At 36.3% G+C, this 19,218-nt stretch overlaps 1 pseudogene; it reads right to left on the minus strand.

Moving 5' to 3' along the window:
* Positions 1 to 767: 767 nt before the first annotated feature.
* On the minus strand, positions 768 to 9,572 carry LOC138241834 (tumor necrosis factor ligand superfamily member 14-like; annotated as a pseudogene).
* Between the last annotated feature and the right edge of the window lie 9,646 nt (positions 9,573 to 19,218).

The following is a 19,218-nucleotide window of genomic DNA, read 5'->3' on the forward strand; positions in this document are numbered from 1 at the left end:
GCAATACCAACCATTGCAACACCTAACTCTTACAAAGCATGCACAGCTTCACGGGTTCTAGTCATAACGAATTGTCAATGTAGCAGCTATGTGTTTTTTTTTAAATGTCTTTTTTTTAACTTGCCGCCTCTTTCAGTCTTGTCACGTGTGGAAAATCCCTCTGTCTAAATACAGGCCTCAATGCAGGCTGTCCTACTTCCCTTCCTCATACAGTTAATACAGTTAACAGAAACCACTCCTGTCTCCAGCTGGGAAATAGCATAGCTCTGTGTTCATACAGCATAGCACAAGCAGTGTTCAAATCACCAAGGCCTAGCTTCACCGAAATCCTCAATTCCTCTGCTTACCAGACCTCTGCTTCAGGCACATCAACAGTTTGCGCTGTCTCATGCCGTTTCAGATGTGGCTTTGCCATATATTTTTTTCTATTCTGCATGGCAGACAAAGTTCAGATCACAAAGAGTAAATTTAAAACAAAAAAAGAGAACAAAAGGCAGTGCTCAAAATTTACAATGATTGCATGCTTCCTGTTAAATATCTAAAGCACAGATTATATTTTCTAGAGTTAATTATTTTAATGACTCTCATTTTATCGACCACAACTCTGTGTTAGCATCAGAGTTAACTTTAGAAAAGTTAACTCTGTTAGCATCAGAAAACCTCTTTTGGGATGCTTGTCTGAAATGTACTCTTTATCTCTTCTCCCACACCTTACCTTAATTAATGGTAAGAATTAGCATTCTCACCATTAATGTGGCTTCATGCACAAGAACATTTGTTTCATCTAGCCTGTTTGGTAGTTTGTAGTTATTTCATCCCAGGATCTCATCCACCTTGAAAGAAACCAAAGTACTGTATCAGCATTGACAACATGACTGGTTAAGTTATGTTCCACACTTCCACACTCCCACAACTCTTTGGGTAAAGAAGTGCCTCCTGTTCTCAGTTTGAAATTCACTTCCATGTAGGTCCCTCTTGTGTCCTCCTTTTTGTGTTTCGGAAAAAAATCTGTACTGTCCTTCACATTATGCTCCAGTTGCCAAACGTTTACACTAATTCTTCAATGTCCAGAGAAATACAATTTCAGCAATTTTGAGGCCCCAGAATACATTTTGCTTGACCTGTCAGTACACACACATTTTGTGTGTTCATTATTTTTGCTAGAAGTTTCACAGTGACAGTCAAATAATGTCAATGCCGCTCCTTAAATAAAAAGGCAAATTAAGGTCCCAGTAACAGTCAGCTAATAACATGAGCCAGGCTACTGGCACCCAGACCACTAAACTCAACCTGCATCCATTAATCAGCACATGAATGACTTTTTTGTTGGGTTACACTGGAGAAGAAGAATTACTTTGGAAAAAATGCTGTAGAAAAGGTGTTTATTTCTGAACCTTGACTCAAATAATGGGAAACCTTTGCTCTCTGCTCCAAATGTCATTTTCTCAATTGAAACCAGTAATTGTTCGGTCAAATTAAAGTATTGAAACCATAGAACAGCTGATTATAAAAACTTCCTGTGACAAACAACTTGTCCTATTTTATTGATTTGTGGTTCCTGATATACTTTTCTGTGTACTTTTAAGAGTCAGAGAATTTTGGACTGCTCAATTAAAGAAGTAAAACTGTGAAGTAAAATTAACCAGTGTTTAATACTAATATTGGTATTGAATTTTTACCAGAGATAAAACTTATTTTATAATACTGCTGCTTGAAACATTTTACACATTCTTAAGTATATCAGAGAGCTCTATCAAAAGCACATCCCTATTCTGTTAATTTATAGGAACATGGGTTCCTCCTTCACCCAAATATGTTCCCAAAGCTCTTTTGATCAAAAAGTAAAAGTGATGTTATATCCTCTAACATTCTCTGTTTAAGCCTTTTAGTCAGCAGCATGTAACAGAATTAACCTTGAAAAGAAAAGTGTTTGGAAGGAAAGTAAAAAATCTGAGTAACAGCAAAATCATTTTCTGTCAACACTTAGTAATAAAGGTGGCAAATTCCAATTCTAAACTATAACATTCAATATAATGTTCACATATAAGAGTATTAATGTATTGTCTATATGCATTATGCATTTGTTAAGTGTGATTTGCACCCCTTAATCTACAGTGTTACTTGTTATCTCTTCATGAGCAAATTGTATGTCTAAAAACCTATGATATACAGTGCATTTGTTTTAGGGACAAGTGGTGAAAATATCTCTGACACCAGCAGCAAGTAACCTGTTAATAGCAGAAAAGCATCTGAGGTTTTCAACTGCTGCTGCTTGCTTTGCAAAATAATATTGTCTCAGGGTACACACCCACTCAAATTACACTCACGCACACACACACACTTTGGAGAAGGCAAGCTGGTCTCTAATCTACCAGCAGGAAACAGTTTTAATATAGCTGGAAAAAAACCTTCACACTCCTACTGTACAGACATGCCTGACTGCGCTTTCAAAACCCCAAAAAGAAAAGACATTAATACTGCATTTTCCACCTAAGAAATTTTGAAATGTCAATCCACTATTAATACACTTTATTTTTACTATACCATGAGGAACATTATATATGTAAATTGATTAGTCCTGGTATCTTTCCAAACACCCACAGTATTAGACTTTCTCAATTTCTTACAAGCACAAAACTTGCTAATATTCTTTCTTGCTCCCATACGATTTTCAATTCTAACATGCGATGTCTCAGTTCTAACCTCCTTGAAAGAAAAAAATTTAAAAACATATGCTAGTGTTCGCCATGTCATGGTTGCATTGTGCACTCACATTTACAAGCAAAAACTGTCTCCTTCTTTCCACCAAAGTGATAAAACATTTTATTTTGAAGTTTTGCAGCTAACCATTTTGTAATGAAGCTGAAGAGCTGGGTTTACAGCACACATATGTATACTGGAAAAAGATACTCAAGATACTGAGTATGGAAACAAAAACATGGAATTCAAGAAATCAAACGGACACAAAATAAATAAGCAAAGTCATTACTGCTCTTTCAAAAAAATATCTAAAATATTTTAGTTCCATCATACAATCTCAGATCTTACCCTGACATCCTGCAACACTGATAAAATCACGCAGAGCAGGGAAACAAGGTCAAGCATCACAAAGGGTAAATAAACGCCTGCCTGAGGCTGTAGTATCACAGCATCTAAACCAATCTATCCTGACTGCTGTAGATACTTTGCAGAGTAGTGGTTTATTTATCAAAATGTTTCTTTCAGAGTTTGTTTTTGACAGGACTAAGGAATGCCCAATTAATTATCTTACTTAATTTTTAATGAGGACGAGTATGAACATAGTGCAAATCAAATTAAATTTAATGGCAGGTTTGCAGTTTTAGTCATGTCTCATCTTGCTACCCCCAGCAAGTTACTGAAAGTTTTATTCTGTCCTTCAAATTCCTATCGGTATTGACTCTGTAGAAACACTTGTGGACTGACCGTAAACTCTGTAAATCATTTTGAAAAATAGTAATGCATATGTAAAATATAGTATGATCTGGTGTCATTGTTTGGAGACAGCAACAATGAGCGTAGTTACAATTTTGAGCATTTTTTAAAGGGTTTTGCACTGACATTTCCAAAGTCAGCTTGCAATGGTTTTAGGCTAAAAGGTAGAGAGAGATTCAGAGAGAGATTAGCACAGACTGCTTGAATGCTAGTGTGGTTTGCAAAGTGGTAAATGTTTCTCGGCCACGATTTCACAAAAAATAGCCATCTTCAGCCCCATCGGAAGTCTTATGCACATCCTGTTTGTGATCAAGTTTGTGATTGCACTACAGGCTCGTTGGCGAACATCCTCCCAGTGAGGTCCAGGCCTCAACCATGTCTTCTGTGGAGAAAACTAGTTCTACAATTGCTACACCCCCAGAAATAAAAAAAAATTAACTCTTTCAGCATGTTACCTTTAACACCACATTTTTGTCAGCTTATTTTTACTGTTTACTATTACAAATGATATTTCTGCAAAATAGGGGTGACTCCCTGTTGTAGGTTCCTCTTCAACCAGCTGCACAGTGTTTCGTGCTATGGTGTGGAATTCTGTTTTCTGTGAAGCCTATAAACTACATCTTAAAAATGCAATTAATTTCTAATGTTTAACCAGCGACTGTTAGAAACAAGGACTTTGGCAAGAGTGGGAATTAAATCTGAGGTAATAACACATTTGTGTTTGTAGACAACAATTCCTGAAATTTTTATCATGGTAACCTATCAAAGTACTTCTTGAATAACATGAGGATCAGTAAATGGGAACCTCAACATACTCAATTTCCCAAACAACATTTTTTGTGTCCAAATGGATTACATATATAACAGAGATCAATTCTACAGTTGTTTTTACAGTTCTGGTATAGATGTGCTGCCGATGAGAGGATGCATATCTCCAGTAAACATCTGAAGAATTAATAAATGTTCACCATCAAATATCTTGACAGATACACAATAGCTTTCCAACAGCAAAATACAGTAATAATCTGTACACAGGATCTACCAATCATCTGCATAGAACAGATACAGCCAAATTAATTGCTCCAGATATGTGTTTGAACACCACCTTAACAGAAGCAGCTGAAATTAATGTCAAAATTCTGGAACAAAAATAAAGACAGTTTATTAATATGTGTTCAGAGAAGCGATGTTATACACAATGTAAATGAGCACTTTGAGCACATGGCAAATTGCCACGGTTTGCTGCAGAAACTGTTACATGCAATGCAATGCAATGTAAAAAACAAACTCCATCCATTAATTAGATGGTTACTCTAAGGTCAGAAAAAGACAGGAAAAAAGATCATATGAAAACAATATGAATCTAACCGCTGTGGTCCTTTCAGTTTCAAGTTACTTATTCTTGGGAAGGGTTTTAATGGATTGGACCCACATAAGCAAAAAATACCTCAAAGGTTGCTATCATTCACACTATTGTTTAAAAATAACTATACATTAGAATATAAAGGCTAAACACATCCAAATGCTTTGAATGTGTTGTAAACAGTAATATTTACATTCTAGGAAACTGACTGTTAAAATATTTAACTTCCAAAAATGACAAATTACATTATTCTCTGTTTATTGAAATGAATCCAACAACTGGAGAAAAATAATGGATATACAATACTTAACTAAATTAGAGAGACAATGAGATATAAAGATTTTGATATTGGTGTTTTTAGAGACGTTCAGTCCAAGATATACTACAGTAGCACAGGTATAGTTATTTCAATGCAGCTCTCTATGAGCACCATCTTTGGGCAAAAGAAAATGAGAACAAACACAGATATGCCTGGACTTAATTTCTAATGACACTGTTTAGAAAAACATCCATCCATTTTCTAACCATTTAACCATTTTTTTTCCAGCCATGGGTCACGGAGGAGCCAGAGCCTATATACCAGCAAGCCTATATACCAGCAAGGTAGAGTACACCCTGGATGGGACACCAGTCCATTTTAGGGCACACACAGACACAAAGATGCACATATCTACACCAGCAATAATTTTCCCAGAAGCCAATTAACCTACCAGCATATCTTCAGACCAGAGCAGCTAGAAGGAAACCCATTTGAAGATCAGAGGAACATAAAAACTCCACCCAGCACTGTGGGTCCGGCATTGAACCCAGGACCTGTGAGCCAGGAGTGTTAACGACTGCACCATTGTACCACCCATCTTCAGAAAAACTCGTCAAAAAAGTCAAATCTTTTACACCTTTATCTCCAATTTATTCTGCAGTTAAGTCTTCAGGTTGTCTCTAACATTTGAAAGCTCTATATTAGGACAGATCTCTGAATAGAACTAGATCCATTCTGGTAAAGAGGAGATTTCTAGCAACGAGAGTGGTGAGTACTTTTATATCAAGAAAAGTCCAAAGATAAAAAGTATAAGCTTAAATCTTATGACTTAGACTATGAAAAGGCAAACTCTTTTCAGTCACCTAATCAAAAATGTCATGCCATTACGAAAGGTAATAGACTCCTCTTTAATAATTGTTGGAAAAGTTTATTTTTCCCTCTTGGAATGTTTTCTTCAGGTAATATTTGCAGTGGCACCTCCTGGTGCTCATGGACTCTGGATCAAAAGTCCATGATCCAGGTCACCTCAAAGGTCATTTTGGGAAAAAGATCTTGAAAATTGAAAAGTGAAAATCGTGTAGCCATCACAAGTTCCTACCCATTCAACAGGCTTTTAGTTCTCTTTCCTGCTTTACATGAAGGTAATTCTGAAATAAGAGAAAATGAGATAACTCTACTCACATGCCCGCTGTACAGGTACGAATAAGGAGGCACAATGTTATCTCAGAAAAGCTCCAAAGAAGTTCTGAGAGGCGGGTGGCAGCAGGATAAAGTTTTTTTCAATCACTTTAACAAAAGTCTGGTCCCCTTCTGTAAGATGATAGATTCCTTCCAGGAAGCTGTTGTCTAGGATATCTTCTTTTTAATTTCTACAGTGGTACCTCTTGGAGCTCATGAGCTCTAGGTCTCCCAGATACCTCTGTGTTGACTTGTAAACACCGTGCTTAAGGGTTCCTTTGGCTGAAGTTTTATAATCCAGCTGACCATAAACGATTTTTGAGTAAATAAAATAATAGCCTTCAGTCTTGATGACCAGGGAACTATCCTTATAGTCTATCCCATGTGTGAAGACATGTTCATTCACACTCTCCCAGAATATCTTTCCTTCTTTACTGGCAGTGTGGTTATAGCCTGGAAAACAAGAAGCATCCAAACTGTTACTCTGACAATGAATCCTTTTCTAGATCTATATCATGTTTGTGTAATGATCTTTATTAGTTTAGTATATCTATCCAGTAAATGTGAAATGACCATGGCTGTAGTTTTATCAATTACATTTAGAATTTCTAAGGTTAATCTGACAGATTCTCATGGTGCTGAACTTAAAAAAGCAATTTCACCAGCAGCAATATCACCCTCCAAGTCACAACTCACAACTGACAACCCACTATAGCCAAGCAGGTGTGAGTCTGGTGAATACCTGGATGGTAGACCTTCTGGGACAAACTGAGGTTGCTGCTGGAAGTGGTGTTAGAGGGGCCAGTAGGGGGCGCTCACCCTATGGTCCTTGTGGGTCCTAAAGCCAGGGACATTATACTGCAAAAAGGTGGTGCTCTTCAAATGGGATGTAAAACCTACTCTGTCACTCTCTGTGGTCATTAAAAATCCAAGGGTGTTTTTTGAAAAGAGTAGGGGTGTTACCCCAACATCCTGGCCAAATTTCCCATTGTTTTTTCCCAATCATGGCCTCCTAGTAATCCCCATCTCTGCATTGGCTTCATTAATCTGTTCTCCTTCCCTCTGATAACTGTTGTGTAGTAAGTGTACTGGTGCACTATGGCTGCTGTTGCATCATCCACTTGGGGCTTCATATTGGTGGTGGTGGAGAGGAGTCCCCATTGCCTCTGCTTTCAGTGGAGTGTCCAGAAAAGCACAATATACTGTAAGTGTAAGAACGTATTATTATTATTATTATTATTATTATTATTATTATTATTACTGCTGCTACTACTTACTGCTGCTTTCCTACTATTTACTGTGTTTTACAGTTGTTTAAAGTGTTTATGTGTAACGGAAAATTCTGATGTCAGTAAGAAAAATTCCATGCTACAAAAGAGTATTCTCAGTCTTGTGATCCAGTGCAAAATTTTCTAACTCCCAATCAAATCTTTTTAAACTTTTCCTGTGCGTCTGATAAAAATATCACACAGGGTAAAATTTTACATAAACGAGACTGTTTTGATAAATTTGTAGTACTCCAATGTTTTACCTAATTACATTTAATTAAATAAGTTATTAATTTCTTTCACAGAATTCCGTGGAAGTCATATACCACTTAATCATTTTTGATCTTTCATTTTTATCACATATATTTACATGGATACAAAATTGTCTATTTTTCAGGAACAAAGGCAATTTCAAATGCAGTTACACTGTGGATGAACTGCTGCCCTCACCAAATATTGCTACTATATTTACAAATGTCTCTCCCAGTTCAGGCAGATGTCCATTCTCTTCAAGAGTCACTGCTCTTAATTAAAAAGGGTTTGATAATCATGGTTTCTACCAGGAGGAACTTGTTCCCCTGCCTGAGCTAAAGCTACATACTATAAAAGCCAAAAGCTGAGATTTCAGTTCTTCACCAGCCAGACATACATCTATTTATTAATGCAGCAGGGAGCTCAGGGCTGTGGACAATGCTGCTTTTGAATGGATAAGCCTGTCTCACAAGTGCCAAAAACACCCCAACACCCGATTGCAGAGACCAGCCTAGATTCTCACAGGGCAAGAACTGTGAGAAAAGACACCAGCAGCAGAGATTAGCACGAGAAAGGACTGAGACTCAGACAATTTAGGTCTTTCCTTGTCAGTGTAGTTTTGAATCAACCCATTTAATTGTCATGTGCAGTAAGAACTGTGCATACAAGTAAAATAGTTTGGTGATTTCAGCACAGTTTAACAAAGCAAAGAATTCCAGTATTCACAGTATGACCTTAGTAATTTAATTTATGGCACATCCTTACCTGCAACATAAGCTTTAGGATTTCCCTTATCAATCACCGCTTGGAAAGACTTTAATTCATTCTCAACTGTATTGAAAAGAATAAATAAATATATTGTGTAGTTTAAAGTTAATACAGAATCTGACATAAAATAACTGACCACTAAATGCTGCTGAACAAAACACTGAGGATTATTTTTATATAGTTTCAGAAAGGGATACACTAAGTTATAGTTTGTTGTCAGTGTAGTCATGTTGTCAGGTACAATTCATTATATGCAATGCTGCAGATGCCTAACACATGCCATCCTGACATTTTGCAGGTTTGTGATGCATTCACATAAAAACCCAAATTCTTCTTATTTTATTTTTAACAAGATCAGTGTTAATATCCTATCACTAAAACGATTGCATTAGTCACTGGAATTAAGTACTTTGCATTTGTCTAACTTGCCTCAAGAATTCCCTTTTCATGTCATCATTATTCATGTTTTAAATCAGGAAGAGCAGTGACCCAATTATGGTTGCATGCAGTTCTCTCTCCATATAGTTACTCCCTATTTGTTTATTTACTAGCTTTCAGTCAACATCGCATACAGTACATACAAGTTCTTTCACTCACATTCTATTAACAAAAATCTGTATCTGTAGATTTATCATGGCTTCTTGGAAAGCAATTGCAGAAAATTATTTTAATCAATTCCTACATCTGCTTATGGAGAAGGGACGGATAAGAGCAAATCCTATGATATGTACTATGACCAGCTGGTAAGAAACATTTTAGCTAAGAAATGCAGAACTTTATCATTATTAGAGTTCCGCTGGAAAGAACAGGATCTTTGCGTAACAACTGCATAAACTTTGTCTCATATTTTTACAAAATGAGAAGACATGCAGAGTTTTTTTTTTCATATCATGTATTTAATAATTGTAATTTGTATTTGTATTTGAATTTGTATGTAATTTCTATTCTCAGAAGTCATATTCATGCTATTTTAATGCATTAAAACTGGAGAAACAAAACCAAAGAGAGTACTATGTTGAAGCATCTCCATGTTGTACTAGTCATGTTGTTGGGCAAATAAGAGAAAAAAAAAAACATTTTAATCTCATAAGTATTTTTTTTCTTGTAATTTTAATGAAATATTACTTTAAACTACAAGACATACCTTGGGCTACTTTTACATACAATTTTTCATATCCGGTCAGACTTTCCTGCAATACAACACAAAACTCTGAGCATTTTCCTCCTTTTATTTTTAAGATACAGAAGGTTGTATCTTGAGCCAGAAGCAAGGTGGCAAGAAGCAAGCAAAAACAAAGCAGTCCAGAGACCAGGCAGAGGTCAAACTGGAAGACTCAAGCAGACATACCAGGGGGAAGTCTGTAAGTAGAATTGAGGTAGTCCAAAGTGCAAGGCCAGAGAAACCCAGTGAGCAGTGCAAGGGAAATCCAAAAACATAGGTGAACCAAACACAATAGGTACTGTAAGTACAGTGCACTAGACCACCAATATAAGTAAAAAATCACTATAACTCAGGGTAGGAGCATTGCAAAGGCAGATCTTAAATAATGCTGTATTGAGTGCAAACAGGTGGGACTGATCTTCTACCACAGAGGGGGGTTTCAAGCTGATTAGTAGGTATTGCATTAGAGTTCTTGATGGAATTCAAGCCCTTTTGAGAGTGGGTGACAATATGACAATATTGTTACAGATCAGAAGTGACCATTGAAATATCTGGATATCTAGAGACAATAGTTAATGCAGGGTTAGTGCCAACATTTGTACTTCTCAGGCACTTCAAAACAAGAGAGGAAATAGGGTGCCGGGTGCGAGACACATTGAGCTAAAGAATCATCTGGTTTACCTTTGTTAAGTTCTGAGTAAATGATTAAGTGTCATCAACAATCTAGAAACATAGCATAAAAAAAGCAGGTAGACAGAAAAGACAGAGCAGAGGAGAACACAGAGAGAAAGGAGAGAAGGATGGAGACAGAAAAGAGGAAGACAGAGAGGAAGAAACAGAAAAAAGTGCCAGGTGAGGGCTCCTTGGCCAGATCATCCAATAAAGACCAGTTTCAAGTATTGAACCTCGTTAATAGAGCATGTCATTCTGTTGTTGTTTTTTTTCCTGTATTAAGATTCCCACTTTTAAAAATGGCTTCTCCTGGCTAGTGGATGTATTTCTAGAATATGGATATAGGTTTCCCATTCACTTTGTAGCATCCACATTAATAGCGAGATTCAACTGTAGGTCATATTCTGTTGGTTTAGAAGACAAATTTATTCAGACCTGTGTAGGTGTTATATAAGATTTTAATACCTGGTAGGAGATGCCTTGTTTGTAAAATATACTGTAAAACTTGTGTGTTTTATGATCATGTTGTGTGTTTACAGTAGTTTGTGTGTTTCGTTATTAAAAGTATTTGATTAACACAGTGTGACTGAAAGCTCTAAGTAATACTCTTTTCACGAACACTGTGCAGTAGAACAAAGAGCTGAGGTGCCTATAATTATGCCACTCAGGTATATTATAGGAAAAATCCTGTACAATATGAGGGATATGATTATTTAATTAACTGTGCTCGGTGACGAATCAGCTTGGTCATTTCTGATATTTACAATTTTCTTAACCCCTATTTGTAACCATATATTCCTGAATTATAGAGAATTATTTGAATTAGGAAGCTGGCAGTCTGCCAAGCTAACTGAAAACCTTAGTAAAGATAAACTCAATTTTGCTGAATGTTTTTGTAAAGAAACTTAATGTAAAGAAACACTTTTTTTCTGTGATTGATTAAATATGTGTCTTGTTGTAACAAATATGCAAATGAACATTTTGTTAATGTATTTTTGTTTAATACTATAGCATGTAGTTGACCAATTCATGTTATAAAATACTAAATGGAAATGGCTAATCTCTTCCTGCTCTTTAAAAAAAGTAACCATAGTGTAACGTTCTGATTAAGAGATGTAAACAAAAAATATTTTCTAATTTGGGTTTTGTAGGCTGACAATTAAAAAAACAGAACTGCAGTTAAAAAGTAGCTAGAGAACTTTTTTGGCTCCAAATGAAAAGATACCACCAACAGAACGGTATTCAACTCAATAAATTCCATCAACCCAGGAAAACATAATTATGTATACATGGGGAATATAAAAAAAGTATTTATTTCACACAAATAGAATAGTTTCCTTGATGCAATTTGTAATGGCTTCTAAAAAAATATTTGACATTTTCTTCAATCAGATCAAGATTTTGGTGTTCATTGTTCCTTGGCTTACTACATCTAAAACATTCGAGACAAGAGAATCTAGTTGAAATATACATTTGCATGCAAATCTCAATTTTAAAAGGAAAGTGATCAGATGAAACAACAGGTGCTTGCCAGGTCTGAATCAATAACTAACAACATCTGACTTTTTCATATTAGAATATATTATGATAAATAGATTAATGTGCAGTAACTTTATACATTGGATAGCAACTGCTATACAAGTTTTCGTTTATACAAGATGTAGAAATTCCTTCCTGTTTTTTTTTTCCATTTAATAAACAGATTTTAACTCTTAGAGTGAAGTGAAGCAGTACAGTGATTCTTTTTTTTCTCATCTCCTAATCTTCTCAGATGCGGAATTGATTTTTGACATTTTAACTTCTTTATAATAAAGTCTGGTGTGTGTTATGTGAGTGTAGTACAGGATTGTACCTATTGTTTATACATTTACTAATGACTGGAATGATGTAAGTGCTGCACTATACTGTACCATAAATGAGCAGGAATTTTATTGTTTTCATATTTAAATTTAATAGATTTTTTCTGTATTCAAGTGAAATCTTGGTGTTTTATAGAATTTTTTAGTTCTGAACTAATTGGAGGTTATAACACAGGAAGTAATGGGAATTTAATTTAGTTTAATTTAATTTAGTTTTCACTGTCAGAGCAGTTTTTGAGTAATGAATTAAACTTACATAGCAAGAGATTTCCTTAGTATATTATGTAATATAATATACCACAAACTTTTGATACATTTGGTTGTTGGGGATTCATCTTATATTTCAAGACACTTTTGTCGGTCTATTTTATTTGATTTTGTTTATGAGAATAAGAATAATGCTCTCAAAATCGTATTTTTGTAGAAAATGTATAATATACATTTTCATTTTAAAATTGGTAATAAAATAGGTCATATTAAATGCATATAACTTTACTGGCAAATATTTAGAATATACATATCTATATCTATAACATCTATAATATCTATAACAATATAAATATAATATTTCTCGAGAAATAGTTTTGGATGATTTTATAGCATTGCATATTGTAATCACGTTATTTAAAATATTTTTAGGATATTTTTAGTCCATGAATTCTTACAGTCCTTGAAATATATTACATATCCTGTATGTAATATATCATAATATGCCATATCCTATAAATATGATTGTGAAATCTATTGTGTTACCACATACAGAAAATGTACTGCAAATAAATACATTGTATATATTTTGCTGTAAGGGTACAGATTGTACACACAGTACTTACTGTGTTTCTCATCCACAGGCAGTAAATGGAGAGCCCCTCAAAGAGAAGACCAGTGAGCAGCACTACAATCAGCACTAAAAGCAACTTAATGGTAACCCTGCTCCTTCTTTTCTGATGTCCTGGTGGACTATGGCCATCTTTGTTGTCTCTAACTTTCCTTTCTGTGCACAATGGTCCACTGGGGGCCATTCTTCAGAACACTTGATAGACAAAACCGGAAAGCCCAATTAGTCAAATTAAAAGCCCAGGACCATTAAATGTTAATGTTTCCAGAAGTGATCGCTGTAAAAGGAATAATGGAAGAATTTACAGAATAATCTCATTATCAAGGTTAGATGCCCTAAGAAATCTATGACTGGCATCCCAAGAAAAAGGTATATAATCATGCCTTTATATATGCAGATATATGAAAGCTAATTGGACCAAACAAGATGTCCGACTGTAAAGTCTGCCGGTGTCCAAGTACTGTATACCTCAAAAGATCATAGGGCTTCCAGTTCAAAAAACACATCCAACAATACTATTCACAATCTTAAGAAAGACTCAAAATAAGCAAAAAGATTATGATCTTGTTAAAACTGACCTTATTAACCTTCATCAATGATCACAGGTGTTTCTCCTAAACAGATCTTCACAGCTCTTCCAGTTCTAAATGTTTGCTCAGTATCTACGCTACAGGCACACTATATTTATGTGTTAGATCTACTTACCCACAGATCGTCATGTGGTTATCTGTCTCTATACCAAAAATTCATTATTGGACACATCCTGCACATGTGCTGAATGTGTAGTTTAAATAAGTTTGGCAGGAAAGGAATTGTTCCTGCGGTTGTCACCAAATGAGTTTAAGAAAAAAACTGTTTGAAAATTGAAATTGAAAATAAACAGTTAAACTACCACATGAGTACAGAGAGAAGGGTGTTGTTGTATCAGTAGCCCTTATCAAACAGCTGTATTGGGAAATCTGCACTTTGGTGCATTGGGAAGGCTTACCCTTTGCTAATTGTTGCTCTGTATGGAGAGTGTGATGAGTATTTTATACCCAAGGACCTCACTGCTTCTCCAATGGTGATGTTAGTGAATTGTGGTGTAAGTAGTTGCGAAATGTTACTGCTGTATGATGGACAACCACACACTGTTGTTTGTATAGGCTCGCAAATTTTAAAAGAATCTTGTGTTCATTAGTTAGGTCTACCTTTTCCTTCAGATCTCTGTCAGTATTGGATCTCAGTGATGCCGCTAGTGCCTGTGAACCAAAGAAAAGCTAATTTCTCTCAATCTTTGTGATGTGAAGTTAGCAAATTATTTTACATTTTTTATGTTGTTTCCATGGCTATGTGTTTCATTGATACTATGCATGGAAAAAAAATGAATGGCAGTCTGGCTTCATTTATTTTAACTCTTACATGACTCCTCTGAATCCTTTAGGTTTGGTAAAATGTATTGAAAAGTTTTACATGGTGATATCTTACAAAGGTATCTTTGTAATTATCTTATTATCTGAGAATTAAGAAGTGCACTGAAAAGTTATCCATTGTATCTTTTTTCCAAGGGTGCTGAATATGCTTTGCCTTTGGTTTAATATCTGATGTCACGCATTTATGAGTGGTAAGATTTTGTTAACTAAATAAATTTTTCCTATGCAAACACTTTTGTTTTTCAATTTAAAAACATCTGGAATCGAACATGGTATGGCACTCCTCTGTGTCATCATTTGGAAATAAATTGTATTATTGAAATGGATAGCATTCTTTTATAATGAAAATTGAGTAGAGAGTAGCAGAGTAGAGAGTAGAGTAGTTTATTGCCATATGTACATGTACGTTGGAATTCTTAATCGAGCTGATCTCTTGGGACATACACAGTACAGACAACACTACACAATGTAGACAAGAGGAAAATTAATACATTGTGGAAAAATAAATAAATATTTAGTTTAATAAATAAAAATAGAAACAAAAAGGGTAGACTATGTAAAAAGTGCAGAGTGCAGATGTGTATTGAGTCTGAGGCCCTGCAGTTAGCTGTTCTTGAGAATGCGCACTGCAGTGGGATGGAAGCTGTTCCTGAGTCTAGTGGTCCTTGTTTTAAAAGTGTGGTACCACTTTTCAGAGGGTAGGGGGGAGAACAGTTTGTGGCCGGGATGGTTGGGATCCTGAATGATGGATTGGGCTTTATTGCGGCACCGGATGGTGTGGATCTCACCAATTGATGGTAAATCGCATCCTATGATCCTCTGTGCTGTTGTTACAACCCTTTGTAGTGCATCTCTGTCAGTACTGCTGTACCACAAAGTGATGCCACTAGTGAGGACACTTTCTATGGTGCTGCGGTAAAAGTTCATGAGGAACTGCTTCCCCAAACTGCATTTCTTTAAGAACCGCAGAAAGTGCAGGCGCTGTTGTGCCTTTTTCAGATTAACTCGAGTGTTGTGAGTCCAAGCCAGAACTGTGGAAAGCTTCAGGCAGAGGACCCTGAAGCAGCTGATAGTTTCCACCGCTGTACCATTGATGCTGATTGAGATGTGACTCCCACTGGGTCTCCTGAAGTCCACTATGAATTATTTTGTCTTGTTGAGATTCAGGGCCAGATTGTTGTCAAGGCACCATCTTGTAAGATGCTCCACCTCACTCCTGTATGTGGACTCATCGTTGTTGTTGATCAGCCCAATAATAGCGGTATTATCTGCAAACTTAATTATGTGCTTGATGCTATAGGTGAATGTACAGTTATAGGTGAACAAGGAGTATAGCCTAAGACTGAGTCAGCAGCCTTGTGGAACTCCAGTGTTTAGGATTGCTGTAGAGGAGATATCGTTGCTGATTTTCACCACCTGAGGTCTGCCAATAAACAATATCCTAACACAGGTATCCTAATAAAACTGACCTTAGGTCAGTAATCAGCACCCCAACATAAGTATCCTATTTGTCTAAATGTTCTAGGGCAGTGTAAAGTGTTAAAGAAATGGCATCATCAACTGACCTATTTGGTGGTAAGCAAACTGAAGTGGGTCAAGGGGGTCTGGGATAGAGCAATTTGTGTAGGACAGTACTAGTCTTTCCAGGCACTTCATGACAAGTGAAGGGAGTCCCACTGGGCAATAATCGTTTAAGCTCAAGACCTTGGTCTTCTTGAGTAGTGGCATAATTGTGGTTTTCTTAAAATACTCTGGTAGAATTGAAGGTACAGAGAGAGGTTAAAAATGTCTGTATACACTGGAGATAGCTGGTCTGCACAGGTTTTAAGGACACAAGGAGAGACACCATCTGGGCCGGCTGCTTTTCAGGTTTTCATTCTCTTAAAGGCGCTACGCACCTCATGTTTAGAGAGCTGTAAAACAGTTCCCTGGTTTACTGGTGGCCTTGATAGTGGGCTCAGTGTTCTGAGCCTCAAAATGGGAATAGAAGGCGTTCAGCTTATCTGGTGTGAGCTTCAGTGCTTAAGATGCTTCAGTGGAGGAAATACCGCTGCTGTTGCCTGTGTAGTTTGTGCTAGCCTGCAAGCCTTGCCACATGTTCCTTGAGTCATCCCCAAGCTGTTTTTTTAATTTGTTATTGTATTCCTTTCTCTAGGTCTTTATCTAGGTCATACCTTTGTTTTTTTTATACAGTTCTCTGTCACCTAATTGGAAGGCAGCAGACTGTGCTTTAAGTTTGTGAATGTCTTTGTCCATCCAGGGCTTCTGATTTGGATATATCCATATCTTCTTGGTAGGAACACATCTATCCACACAGTAGTTAATATAGGAGTTGACCACCTCTGTATACTTTGATCAATGGACGAACCTTTAAATATGCACCAATCAGTCATTTCAAAACAGTCTGTGAGTTCTTGCTCAGCAGCATCTGACCAGCACGGCACAGTCTTGACTTCAGGTGGCGCAATCTTTAGCTTCTGCTTGACAACAGGAAGAAGGAGCACGGATGCGTGTTTAATTGTTAATGTGTGCTACACCTACATGCATAGACCTCATTGGGAAAGACCTGTTAATCCATCCTTGAGTTAAACAGGCTTTTCAAGAAAACAAATTCTCCACTGTGATATTAATTAGGAATTCATGGGATAATAGGTGGTGTGGATGGGTGGCATGATGATGTAGTGTTTAGCTGGGACCCTGGTTTTAATTCCTGACCTGGGGTGCCACCTGTATGAAGTTTGTATGTTCTCCCTGTGTTTGTGTGGGTCCCTCTGAGGGGTTGGTTAATTGGCTTCTGGGAAAACTGGCACTGGTGTGAGTGTGTCTATGTGTCTGCCATGAGATGAACTGGCATCCTCTCCAGGGTGTCTGACTTGCTCCTGTTGCTTTCCAGGATAGGCTCCCAGGATAGGCACCTGCAACCCTGAATTGAATTGGATAAAGTGTTTAGAAAATGGATGCATGGAACGGTCATCAGCATCTAGGGAATAAAGAAATCAAGGAATGGTGCTAAAATATGCATAAACTTCGTTTGGATGGACACAAAAGGACCATTTAAATGAATTTTTTAATGCAATTCAATGTTGTTTTAAGCAAGTACATTTAAAACTATAAAGACCTCTTTTCTGGAAAAAAGAAGGATTCTCTATTTTGCATCTTCAAATTGTCAAAAACAGATATTTTAAAAGAATGTATAACTTGAAATCGAACTTTCTTTGAAGAAGATGTATTAAAAGGCATTAATGGAGATAATGACATTATTTAAACATATATCCTTAGGCAGAAAAAATTAAATTGAAAGCATAAGAGAACAATTTGAAGAATTACAATTCAATACATGCACCCCAGTGGTCTGTTCATTTTTAAACCACTTGAAAATTGATTTTACCAACATAAGCAAAAATAGCCAAAGGCTGCTATCATGCGCACTGTATTTTTAGCAATATAACTAGACACTAGAAAATTAAGACTGAAGACATCAAATTGTAAAACTTGCCTGGGTCTTAAACTATTTATGTTCCAATAACTGTCTTCATTTAACTTACAGTACCAGTATTTAACTTTCCAAAAATCCCATCTTACATTATTGTAAGTTAAAATATAGTATAACCCTAGATTTTTGTACATAAAAAGTTTAAAGATATGTTCGTTACACATTATTTGGATGTTGCTGCATGATGATTTTGTAATTTCTTCATAACAGTTATGAAAAACATTAGCACAAGCATAATGTTTTACATGGAAATATGCAAATTACATAGAGTAACTTGTGTAAGAGGCCATGACATTTGTTTTTGCATCACTTATAGTACTTAGTACAATGTAAAGCTAAAACAAATGTAATTAGGGCACAGCTCTAGAATAGTAGAACTGGATGCATTCTAGTAGCATCAAAAGAAGAGTGATAGGACATCAGCAAAAGTCAAATGTTGTTGTATATTCCAAAGATTTGAAAGAAAAGTATAAGGAAAGCTTATAAAAAATTGGAGTTGGATTGTAGTCACTCTTTTTAGTCACCTTAACAAAAATCTTGTGCCCTTGTAGGGGGTGTTGTGTCCAACAAAGGAGACAAAGGAGGTGTGTACTGTATGAAGCAGGCATTTCCTTAATTATGTATGCATACAGGAGCCAAAGTCGATGAAGCGCTGACTCAATTCAATGATACAAAAGGATACTTTTTATATAAAATCACAAACAGAAAACCCACCCAGAACAGTTCCAGTACAATGCCATGACGTATATGGTATAAAGCCAAGGCTGCTAGCCTTGGTACGTGATAAACTGTAAGAATATTCTTCGGTTTCTATATTTATTGTTTTAGCAGACAATATGTACTTCTAGATTTTGTTAATCATATCTTAAGCAGATATCAGGGGCTCTCAGTCCTGGTCAGGCTGCCCGGAGCTGGCTCTGCCCTTCACGTTCCAGGCACATAGCCGGCTCACACTTAAGTTGCAATTAGTAATTTTCCATTATTCTAGCAGGATAGTTAGTCAAATGATGTTAATAAATTATTTACACAGTAAAAGCAAACTAGTGAAATAAGAGAAATACATGTTTGACAGACCCCTCTTGAAAAACTGGAAGCAAATACTTTCAATTTTTCACCTCAAAGGTCATTCTGGGAAAATGCACCTGAAGATTGAAAGGTTAAAATGTTTACTGTGAAGGCATCACAAGTTGCTGCCCATTCAACAGGCTTGGAGTCTTCTTACCTGCTTTACCTGAAGGTA

Source organism: Lepisosteus oculatus, chromosome 11, assembly GCF_040954835.1.
Source record: "Lepisosteus oculatus isolate fLepOcu1 chromosome 11, fLepOcu1.hap2, whole genome shotgun sequence".
Taxonomy (NCBI): Eukaryota; Metazoa; Chordata; class Actinopteri; order Semionotiformes; family Lepisosteidae; genus Lepisosteus; species Lepisosteus oculatus.